Genomic DNA, 12,400 nt, shown 5'->3' on the forward strand with positions numbered 1-12,400 from the left:
ACATGATTTGTGTTATGCCATTCCTATTCTCCCTTTACATTCACTCATTGTAATGCATGATATATTTCTTTCAGCACCAAGTTATTGTACATTCGCTGTGGTGTAGTGATACTTCATGCAGACTGGTGATTCCAAGGTCTGGGGTTCGAGACTGACAGGTGTATTTTATTTTGCTGCTGAGCAATACAAGGGCCCTGTCATACAGAGTGACTAAGGCACTTTTAAGCAGTTGTAAGCAGGTTTGCGTGGGTTTGCGCGATGCTTAGCTAAGCGCATACAAGCTCACACTCGCACACCCCCGCTAACTACTGCTTAAAAGTGGAAACAGATTGCCCTTTTTTTATTTTCTTTTTTTCAGGTGAGAGTGGAATTTGAGATAGGGGATGTAGGTATATTTGGGGAGGTAGGTTGGGGAGGTAAACAGACAAGACAAACAAGACGCATACAGGGGTGGAATTTGACACATGGGGTGGGTGAACAAAATTGATGGGGAAGGTTGTTTGGAAATCACAAGCCCATGAGCCCACAGATGGTAACAGTGGAACTGAGATCTCCACCCATGGGCAGTCACCACTGCACCTTCACAGCCCCGAGGGTGGCTGTGCTGGGGGCTGAGTGGATGGCCAGTCTCATCCGAGAGATGCCCAACTCTCGCCTCAAGCTGGCATAGGGGATCAGTGACTGAACACTGGATCTCCCTACGCACCACAGCCCGGACACTTCGAAGGGTGACAGGTGGCCCTTCTCCACCCACGCTTGCACGGGGGGACAAGCCCCATCCCCTGCAGTGCTTCCACCTAAAGGTGGCATAGGACCAATGGAGGAGGGGATCCCGGGCTGGGCACCGGAGCTGCTGATGCCAGGTGCACTCGCCAACTGAGGAGGGACAGGTGGGCCCGCTGGGACCGGCCTTCCCATACGTTCTGTGATTAGGTGTGTTTAATTACAACATAAACAACAGCATTCCAGATTAGTTGTAACAACATGCAGTAATATTCCCATTAACCCAACACACCAAGGTTCCAACAGTTGAACAGCAAGCATAACGCATGCATATATTGAACAACAGTGGATATTTCAACAGCATGCAGGGATGTTTGGTAGGAACAGGCCACCATGAACATGGTGTTTGAACAGGGTATATGCATCAACATAAATGCAAATATTTATAAAACAATAGGACATATGTCCCAACAAATATTTAAGATTACACATATCCACTGAGGTGAGGAATTGCATGGTTTATGCACAAACAGTAGGGTGTAGAAAAAACCTCAGTTAACATTTTATAATCACTTTTACTCTACACTACATTCCAAGTGACTGCAAGTGTATATTCCCTACATGTATTATTACACTTGCCACCATGCATTAGGTTGTGTAATGGGTTTGGCTAGTTCAATATATACTTGACCTATATCTGACATACTAACTGTCCAAGATGCAGATGTTACTGCTACATATTTCATGGTTGCATTTATATTTCTTTATCTACATATTTGGATGTTTTCACATGACATTTTCACTTCAATTTGTACAGAACCCTGCATTTATTGAAGCACACTCACATTTCTGGGGAACATATTAGCATGCTACTCGTATGCCAGATTTACTTATGCATGCCAGCCAGTAACTGACTGTTGAGGACAGTATATATGCTTCACAGCTACTAGCACTTCCATCACCCACTGTAGATGGAACTGCAGAACTCTGGGTTGCCAGCACTTTCTAACACAGTACTATTTGTATAATGCAAGGGTACAACAACATTTCAAACTAAGTGACACACACATACTCTGGGTTTTAAACCTTTATTACTGACATTACACACTTTTCCACAGGCTCACTCCTTTATTTGTTATAACAGTGCATATGGCAGACATATTAAAGACATATTATACCTTTATTAATGGGTTAGAGCACACTTTTGCAGGCTCAGTCACATATATTATATGACATTACCTGCAGAGATTTTATTCCAGACATATGTTACCTTTCTTAATTGGTTACTACGCTCTTTTTCTGGCACTATGACTATTTCATATGACAGTACATGCAGAGGACTTATTCAGGCCATTTTATGGCTGTATTATTGTACTAGAGCACTTTATTTCATGCTCTCTCCCCTATTTTATATAACAAAACATGCAGAATTTTCACTAACCTGCCTGGTGGTGCAGCCTTTGTAGCCTATCAACATAGGCTTCCTGATTCACAGCACGGTCACCTGCAGCTGTGAAGTAAATGAAGGGATATTGAGACATACCTATCCATTATACAGAATCAATGATCAATTCTTACATACTGAATTCTATGGCTACTTAGTCGTGGGGCATCCTGCATCCCACGGGCCTCTTGTATCCATTGGTTCAGGCGGTCCTCCTTCCATCTCTTCACATCTGCATGGTGGTGACGGACCTGCTCACCGATGCGAGGAACTTATGTGGCACTGGGGAGGTCATGAGCTAACTAGTTCCAAGCCTCAGCCTTGTACTCTGTCCCTTGGAACTGGCCGTGCAGGAGTCTGGACTCATGACAGTGGACAAGGAGCCAAACCATGTATTTTGACTCCTCGATGCCCCAATGCTGTGCTCAGAAGCGTGAACCCTCTCCTGCACCTGCCATTCTGACTGCAAATGTGAGCTACAATCAGTTATGGCGAGTATTCCCGCCTATGAGGCTTAAATATGCCGCATTTCCCGCACTTTTTTGTGATTGGCCGTTTTTGAGAATTCTAGGCTGACTGCAGACATGCTTAGTAATGGTTAATCTACCATTTCTAAATATATGTATGCTAATAGTAGCTGTTTCTTCTAAGCTGTCATGGCTTAGTGGTTCTGTACTTTGATTATGATGCACAGGGTCCTGGGTTTGAGCCTTGTCATTCTTTTATTTTAATACTGTCTAGACATGCTAGGGGGTGTGGCTGCGTTTAAGCAACTTCACTCTACGTTGCTCCCCGGTGCCCTGGTTGGCGCGGCGCACACGTCCTTGCAAACACATTGCGCTGGGTAAAGCGCATTTAAACTTTGGACAACTCTATTGCGCTGGGTAAAGTGCTATTAAGTATGGGCACCTGTATTGCGCTGGGTAAAGCGCTTTTAAACTTTGGGCACCTCTGTTTAGCTGGGTAAAACGCTGCTTAATGGCAGGCTATTATATATCTGGATTCTTTTAAAATATATATTTTGTTCACTGATACATTGGCCATTTCACTGCTTTTACTAATATTTTAATCATATATGTCTGGTATTATTTCATATACTGATTTACAACAAAAATGCAAAGGGGAGTAGTGGGACTCGAGCCGTGAATGCCTACGCTTTGTGCATACACTCTACCATTACACTATTGCAACTTGGTGTAATTTGCATAAACATTCTTTCTTATGCTCTTCCATGCCGGAATTGCTAACTACAGCTAAGCAATGGGCACACCCGCGCACACATGCGCATATACGGGCAGCTATATCGTGGATTTAAAAAAAATAATAATTATTTACTTTATATAAGTGTGATGGGGGTTTACAGTGTCAGGTAGTGTGGTGTTGGGTGCAAGTACATTTGAGCGAACTCACTCTTGTGTGTTGACATTATGCTTTTTAAAACCTTGAAGGGGAGTGGACATTTAGACTGCTCGGCAGTCGGAAATGCTCCCTGCTTTCCTACTCAGTCCATGTAAGAGTTACGATTGAGTCAGCGTGCCCTCATGAATATTCATGGCACGCTGACATCATACCGTTTAACTGCAGCCTCCGAGTAAGACATATTAAGTCTTACACGGAGGTTTCGTGAATCTGGGGGACTGTATCTATGTCAGTCAGTACAAAAGCTGTTTTCTAATAAATTGTTGGCCTATACTGTAATATTCATTTTTGTGTGGAGTAAGATACATGAGCAGGGAATGAACATGTGGAAAGTATTCAGTAAATAAGAATGAGACCATTTCATTCAAAAGGGAGCATCACACAAGTTAAATACCTAAATAGATGGCACTAAAAATTTCGAAATAAAGTCTGCCATGTACATTCTCTAAAATCTAAATATAATTAGATTATTAATGGTGTCAGTATTACACTGTATAGCTGGTACACCTATATATTTACTATAAAGAAAACCTTTAATGTGTCTGCAGGAGGGCATACCTTACTGCATCAGTGACTGTTTAAATAAGCCAAGATCATATTATGTTGGAGAAAAGAGGAGCATTTTAAGCAACTCAAATTAACATCAGTTTCCTTTTCTTTGATGGTGTGATCACAAAACTAACATATTTAAGAATCAGAGGGCAACGTAGCACCTTTATCTTAATTTGTCTCAGTACAGATTAATGTGCATAAACAAATGCTACACGGTTTGAATCTAAATTGTTTCTTGTTTTAAAAGTAATTACTTAGCTTATGGTGATGGTCACTAAGCAAGTTCTCACAGAGAATTAGTACATACTGTCATGTGTCTCTTTAGTCTGCAAAGTACTACCATCTACACACATAGATAGTAATCTAGCCTTTGATCATCACTTGTCTGCAGTGGTGAGGAAATCATTCTATGTTGTGCAACATATAAACAAAGGTATGACATCTAAGTCCAAGAAAGTCATTGTTCCACTGTATTCAGCATTCATCAGAGCTATCATTGAGTACAATGCCCCCTTTGGTATGAACCTATCCAGGCATGTCCAACAACTGGAATGTCCACATAGGATCCTCACTAAAAGAATACAGGGTATAAGTAATATGTCCTATGCAGACCACCTCAAGGATCTATCCCTGTGTTCTGTCTCCTACAGGCTTTTGAGGGGAGATCTATGCCTGGCATACAGGGCATTGTCAGACCCTACTCTCATGGGCCTCCTGCATATCCACAAAACAAACATTACCAGAATTACCAGTTCTAAAGACTTAAACCTTGCTTGGGATATGAATAGGACCTGCTGGAGAGATAGGTATGTATCATAAAGATTACCACATCTATGGAACAGGATCCCCATCCATATGAAGCAGAGTTCTTCCCTAATACAATTCAAGTGCAACTTGGGCAATTGGATGGGAAACTGGAAATTCATCCCTGGTTTGTCACTTATGTCTCTGATGCAAACAGGTAACATGTAAATGGTTCATCTCCCAGGCCCATGCTTACACTTATCAAGGGTATCAGAACTTGTCAGAGATTTGAGATGCATGGCTAGGCTTAAAAAGGCTCTTGTGGACGTTAGCCTAGTAAACACCTATGAAGATATAATCTAGCTCTCAACTATAATGTACACATGGTTTAAAGATGTTAAACCTGAAGCAATGTCTTTCTGTAGAGGTGAAAACCACAAGTCGTAATCCTAATGCCCTCTTCTTTTACAAGTGCAGACTCAAGCAGGTGTGAAAGACCATTGCAGACTTCAGTGTAAAGTGAAGTCGTCCTTTTCATCATGATCATCAGTTAGCTGAGCATGTGTGGTGATACATCATTCAAACTATATTGCAGCACCATAAGGTGGAGACAAAAGAAAGTGCTTCTTCAAAGGGCTACTAATTTGCTAACTAGATCACTAGTGGTGATAAGGATGTTGTAACTGCAAAAGCTAAAAGCTTTTAAGAAAGGTGTTGATACCAAAAGCAACTGCATTTTAGTGCATATATACTTAGAAAAAATGCCACAGTCAATTTAAATGCAGAGTGAATCTTTTTTTAAAGATAGATCTGATAAAGTCTTTCTCTAATTTTGGATATAAACATAAAAGCACACCAATATTTTCCCATTTTTTGCTCATTTTCTTCTATTATTATAGTCTTTCTTTTAACTAGATGACTGCCATCAAAACAAGACCATGGGGAAAAATAAATTGAGTAGCAACCATTTTACAAAAAGCCTGATATGCTTGAAGCAGAGTATTCTGGCAGCATTGGCAGATGCCACAGATAAGAAATGTTGCACTCTTTTGTGATGTGCATAGTAGTAGTAGTAGTAGTAGTAGTGTGTGTGTGTGTGTGTGTGTGTGTGTGTGTGTGTGTGTGTGTGTGTGTGTAGTGCACTGTACTCTCCATGATGTGTGTATGTGTAGTGTGCACTGTACTCTCCATGATGTGTGTGTGTGTGTGTGTGTGTGTGTGTGTGTGTGTGTGTGTGTGTGTGTGTGTGTGTGTGTGTGTGTAGAGAGTGCACTGTATTCTCCATGATGTGTGTATGTGTAGACTGCACTGTACTCTCCATGATGTGTGTAGTAGTCTGCGCGCGCATGTGTGTGTGTGTGTGTGTGTGTATAGAGTATACTGTACTGTCCATGATGTAGTAGAGTGTGTGTGTATGTGTGTGTGTGTGTGTGTGTGTGTGTGTGTGTGTGTGTGTGTGTGTGTGTGTGTGTGTGTGTGTGTATGTAGAGTGCACTGCACTCTCCATAATCTGTGTAGTAATGTGTGTGTGTGTGTGTGTGTATGTGTGTGTGTGTGTGGGGGGGGGGTGTATAGAGTGCACTCTACTCTCCATGACACCTCTCCTGATACCAGCTATGCTATTATGAACATCAACACACAGCATGCAGTACGGGCCCACTTTAAATTACCATGCCACCTACCTTTGATTGTTGGAGGATGTTATTATTGTAAAAGCTAAAAGCTTTTAAGAAAGATGTTGATGCCAAAAGCAACTCCATTTTAGTGCATATTTATTTAGAAAAAAAGCCACAGTCAATTTAAATGCAGAGTGAATCTTTTTTTTAAAGATAGATAGATAGAGAGACAGATAGATCTGATAAAGTCTTTGGGCCAGATTTACAAAAGCTTGCATGGAGTTGTAGAGTAGAGTAAAATGTCAAACAGGCAATATGTCTGACGTGCGATCCAGGAACAGCCGGCAAGGGCGTGCACGAGAGTTGCTAAAGCTACTCTTGCATGGACAGCATCATGGTATACAAATTACCTCATTTGCTGCTGAAAGCTATGCAAATGAGGTAAATTTGCAATCCAGGAAACACTAACCTGTCTGTGGAAGATTAGTGTTATCTGCAGAAATGTACTCCATTGGTAACGGAGTACTGTTCTGCAAATATCTAAACGGAGCTATGACAGCTCCAAATAAAGGATGCATACAGTTGAGGAAGCATGCCAATGGCTAAATATAAGGCCATTGGCATTTATAAATGTTTAAAATTATTAAAATCTAACGTTTTCCCCCGATCTCTGATGTTTAAGCGTAGCGCAGCACCGCGCAAACGTGTGGCACTTTAAAAACAAGAAAATAATTTATAAATAGCCAAAAATAGCCATTTTCACTAAAAAGCTTATCCTGCCATGCAGGTGAATGGTAGGCTGAAGACAACATGGCCACTGAGTACTGGTTGCTAAGGGGAGGGAGAAGCTCAGTGTGAGAGATGTAACCATGCATTAGTAGGCAATCCTATGCAAATGAGGATAAGGATAGTGAATCCCAATTTTCCCCAGCATGTGAGCCATGTCCTAAGAGTGTAAATGTAGGAGTAGGTGAGTAGTAAAGTAGAATATAGGTAATTTCATGAGGGGGTATGTCAGAAAGGCTGTAAACTAATCGGAGCACAGTGTCTTATGTTTGCCATGAGTTGTTCAGGATTGCAAGAGGCATGTCTACAGTTGTACTTTTTGAAAACCAGAAACCAAAGGTGCACACTGTGAAAATATCTGAAATTTCTTGCAAACGTGCACACAGAGTGTGCGCGCGTGTGCCCGTGTTTGCATGGCTCTGTCCCGGGCGGAAACAGAAAGGGAAAAGAAGGAAAAGAAGTAGTAGAAAGTTAACCAAGGAGAACTAGCAGATCTGCCAGGTGAAATATATCAGAATCAGCCAATTACACAGGCAGCAGACTAGCCAAGCCCAGCACTTTAAACTCTGCAAACAGCATTCTTCCATGTTTTTTCCCAAGAACTCTGCAACACTGCAGTATACAAAGAGGGAAAGCTTAAAAACTTTAAAGTCAGACAAAAGGTTAGGGGCTGCTCTTGCTATCATAAACCAACATGTGCAAGGCACTGAGGGTGGTGATGTTGTGAATGCTGCTGAGCAACCCACAGTGAGGAGACAAAGAAGAGTGTACAGACCCAGGGTAACCTATCAGGGGCTACATGAGCTGGAGATAGTGGAGCGCTATAGGATGGACAGAGACCTCCTACAGCAAATTGTTGAGCTGTGCCAGCCATGCCTCACACACAGAACCAACAGAGGGGAACCCATCCCCATGGATACCAAGGTATGTGTTGGCCTAAGAATACTAGCTACAGGTACCTTCCAGAGACCAACTGGTGATATGATGGGGATTTCACAGGCATCTGCATCCAGGGTACTGCACCAGTTCCTGGATGCCATGTCAGCACATGTCAGTGAGGATGTATATTTCCCCAATTCCCATGAGGCATTGGCCAGCAATATGTGTCTTTTGCACCAAATAGCAGAATACCATGATGTAGTGGGTGCAATAGACTGCATGCACATACATATCAAAGCACCACCCAGTGAGTGGGGTAGGGTCTACATCAATCGCAAGGGCTTCCCCTCCATCAAGTACCAGGTCATGTGCAATGCCCAGGGCATAATAATGAATGTGTCTGCTGGCTGCCCTGGAAGCTATCACGATTCCCACATCTGGCATCTGATGCAGCTGTACCAGAGATTTGCCAATGGGGACATCCCTGGTGGTCACCTAGTGGGGGATGCTGGATACGCACTGGAGCCGTGGCTGATGACACCCATCAGAAATGCACACACACCCGAACAAGAACTCCATAATGAGGCACACGCACAAACAAGAAACATAATTGAGTGTGTGTTTGGGATGCTCATGTCACAGTTCCTGTGCCTGGACACATCTAGTGAAGCTTTGCAGTACTCACCAACTACATGTACCCAGATTGTGATGGTATGTGCCATGCTACGCAATATGATCCTGTGGAAACAGCTGCAGCAGGAACAACATGGGGCAGGGCAAAACAGCCCCCCACCATTGCCAAGGCCTGCACAGGTACATCGTGACATGGAGGAGGAACAACCTGAGCCTGCCCCAGTAGGCAGGAGGAGGCGTGCCCAGTATGCCCTGGCCTTGGCAAAGAGGCAACGCATAGCACATACACTGACTCAGTAGGAACCCTGGAAATGACATCTCTCTCTCTCTGACTCACACACACAGTAAAAGGGATGCCTAACTTGACACTACCTGTTTTCAAACATGTATAGGGTGTGTAATATGTGCATCTGACATAGGCAGCCCTGCAGCACCACCTGAGGCATGAGTCCCTATTTTAAGCAATATAAAGCACTGCTAAGCAGATTTTACCAGTATTGAGCATATTTAAATGCAATTGTGCGAAGATGCGCACCGCGCTAACCAGCGCAACATCGGGCAATGTCGGGCAACATTGGACAATGTTGGGCAAAGTCGAGCAAAGTTGGGTAAACATGCTCACACCTGCTTTACTGTTCCTTAACCAGTCAGGTCTGCCCAGCAGGAAAATAAAAAGCAGTCTCAGGGCTCGAACTCAGGATAATGTGCACTATAGTCACAGTACTGAACCACTAAGTCATGACAGTATTTCACTGTCACAGACACAACTTAAGTCACTCACACATACCAGTTGGGGTGGGTCATATACCTAACAGTCACAGCCAGCAGGACAATTGTAGACAAATGCAATTGACAAACAAATGCTGTATCATGCCCTCTGAAGAGGCATATGAGTAACCTCCCCCCAGACCTATGCAGACAGATAACAGCAGGCCGGGCAGTGTGATGTGGGTTGGGTAGGCTATGAAGTCTCAAACTAATATGTGTGTAATTGGAAGCTAAGGTCTGTAGTACAGTGGTATGCCTCAACCCAGTATGATAGGCAGCAGTACAGACTGAAATGGAGTACCTGACATAGCAGTGCAGGCCTAGCAAATGTGTATAAGTTTCAGGTGTACCCCTCATCCTATGTACACCCACAGTAACAATCAGATGTGCCCCCCAGGTAGAAATGTACAAATAATAGCTGTATGTAGAAATGTTGATAAGTCTATGCAAATTGACTCATGGAAGCCCTGCAGGCACAGTGTGCTTCCTGTCAATGTACAACACAAAGATGAGCCCTGAAGTAAAAACCAAATTGATTTTTCACACACATATAGTATATATGCCCATAGTGGGCATGCTCACACACTTAAACAAATTTAGCAAATTTCAGTCAGCAACATACTGAAAGGTCATACTGGGCATGCTCACACACTTAAACAAACGAAGCAAATGTCAGTCAACAACATACTGAAAGGTCATACTGGGCATGCTCACACACTTAGGCCATGTCTGAGTACAGCAGTGGGCCACACATATCTGGCAGTTGCAGTTCTTACTCCAGACACTTGTCACTATTCACCAATCCTGCCTTGTGCACACAGTGATATGAAAACAACCCATATAATATATTGGACCCCTGTCATAATCAAACTATGTACTACAAGTACTTAAGTTGTTCAAAGAAAGTGAAAATCCAAAGAAGATCAATAAATCTCCGATCAGTATCATCAAGAAACAATGAGCACTCCTAACATTATCCAAGCCATATTCTGGCAAAAATATTGCCAAAGAGTCCATAGAGAACCATGAAGCTTTCTTTTGCTATGTCATAAATATCAATGTAAACTCATATATGTTCTGAGTCAGTGCAAAGTGTAAATGAATACATGTACATGACTGACATTGCCAACATTTTGTCAGATAGGTTCATACATATTCACCCCTCTCTCACTGACAAAAGGGCCCATTACCATACCTGGCGATTGTGAAAACCCAGAAATCACATATACAATGGTTAAACATCTCTATCCTAACCTTAAAACATGGCGTCTATGGAATGACATGGTTTTCCTGGCTGTGTCATATGTGAACTCCAAAACAAACAGACCCTGCATCTGAACAGTCTGTTGAGAATAACTGTTGAATGGGTTACAGCAATGTTTAGCACACTCCACAAGTGTTGGTGCACAACAGACCATGGGAACTATTGTCTTATAAGCCTAATAAGCCTGATTTGCAAGGCCATGGAGTCCATCATTATGGAACTCATAAACAGAGCTACTGGGAGCCTACAAACACCCAACCCTACCATTTTGGTTTGGTCAGGGGCAGATCATGGTTCCTAAACCTGCTAGACAGTTTTCAAGGCAGTTATCCAGGACATACATCAATGAAATGAGCTACACATGGCCTACATAGACCCTGAAAAACCCTTTTCCAACATCCCACACACATGTTGTATCCACAAAATCAAAAACCTGGGCATAAACACGTATGTCATCTGATGGATTGCCAACTGGGACACAGATAGATCCCACAAGGTAAGAATTGTGGTCTCCCTGTTGGACTGTAAGCTGGTAACAACTGCTGTCCCCCATGGCTCAGTCCTGGGACCCCTTCTGTCTGGTGTATACTTTTCAGAAATACAGTCAAACACACGAGGGCTATGGTTAGCAAAGTTTGTGGATGACTGCAAAAAGGTTGTATTAATCGATGTTTGGGACAACAGAGACATCCTTAAAAAGGGTCTCAGTCAGACAGATGTGGTGTCAAAATTATGGCCTCGAGCTACAGTCATACAAATACCACATAGGTGCTAACACCCTAAATATGGAGGTAATAATAAGTGATCTATGGACACATGTGGATAGTCATTTTTACTTCCAGAAACACATTCACAAAGTGGTTAGAAAATCATGCTATGTGTTCCCTCAAATTGCCAACGTTGTTGCATGTAGGTCAAAGGAGGTTCCCTCTACTCATCAGTCATCAGACCCATCAGAGAGTATCACAGCACACTTGTGATGAATCTGACTAGGCACCTTCAGCAGCTGGAAAGACCACTGAAGTACCTCAACAAGAGGATTACTGGCCTAAAACAGTTGCTCTATGCAACAAGACTGAAGTTAACTCAATCTGTACTCTGTTGCATACTGTCTACTCAGGCGATCTCTACCCAACAGACAGGTCCATGTCCAATGCAGAACTGATGTACATGCTCTATCTGAAGTAAACCCAAGCTCACTGTGCCATATGCTCTAGGGATATCATTACAACAATAAATAGAACATGTTTGAGGGATACATTACTAACTCACAGACTTTCCTTCCTTTAGAACAGTCTCCCAACCTACATTAAGCTGAGTCCCTCACTGACACTCTTCCAGAGGAGCCTTGATGAGTGTATGTGAGACCGAACTGTCACACCATGGATCACTTCATCAGCTCTACTATACAGAAGCCTAGGGAACTAACCCCATGTGTGGTGATAGCTGCACACTCTGGCCATACTAATATATGCCTTCAGGCAGATAGTCTATTAACCACCTATGTTCCTATATATATATATGTAGGGGGAACACAGTATAATAAGCCAAAGATGGATGGGCAGAGATGTG

The sequence above is a fragment of the Protopterus annectens genome, chromosome 2.part0, assembly GCF_019279795.1.
Source record: "Protopterus annectens isolate FY-2018-M chromosome 2.part0, PAN1.0, whole genome shotgun sequence".
Taxonomy (NCBI): Eukaryota; Metazoa; Chordata; order Ceratodontiformes; family Protopteridae; genus Protopterus; species Protopterus annectens.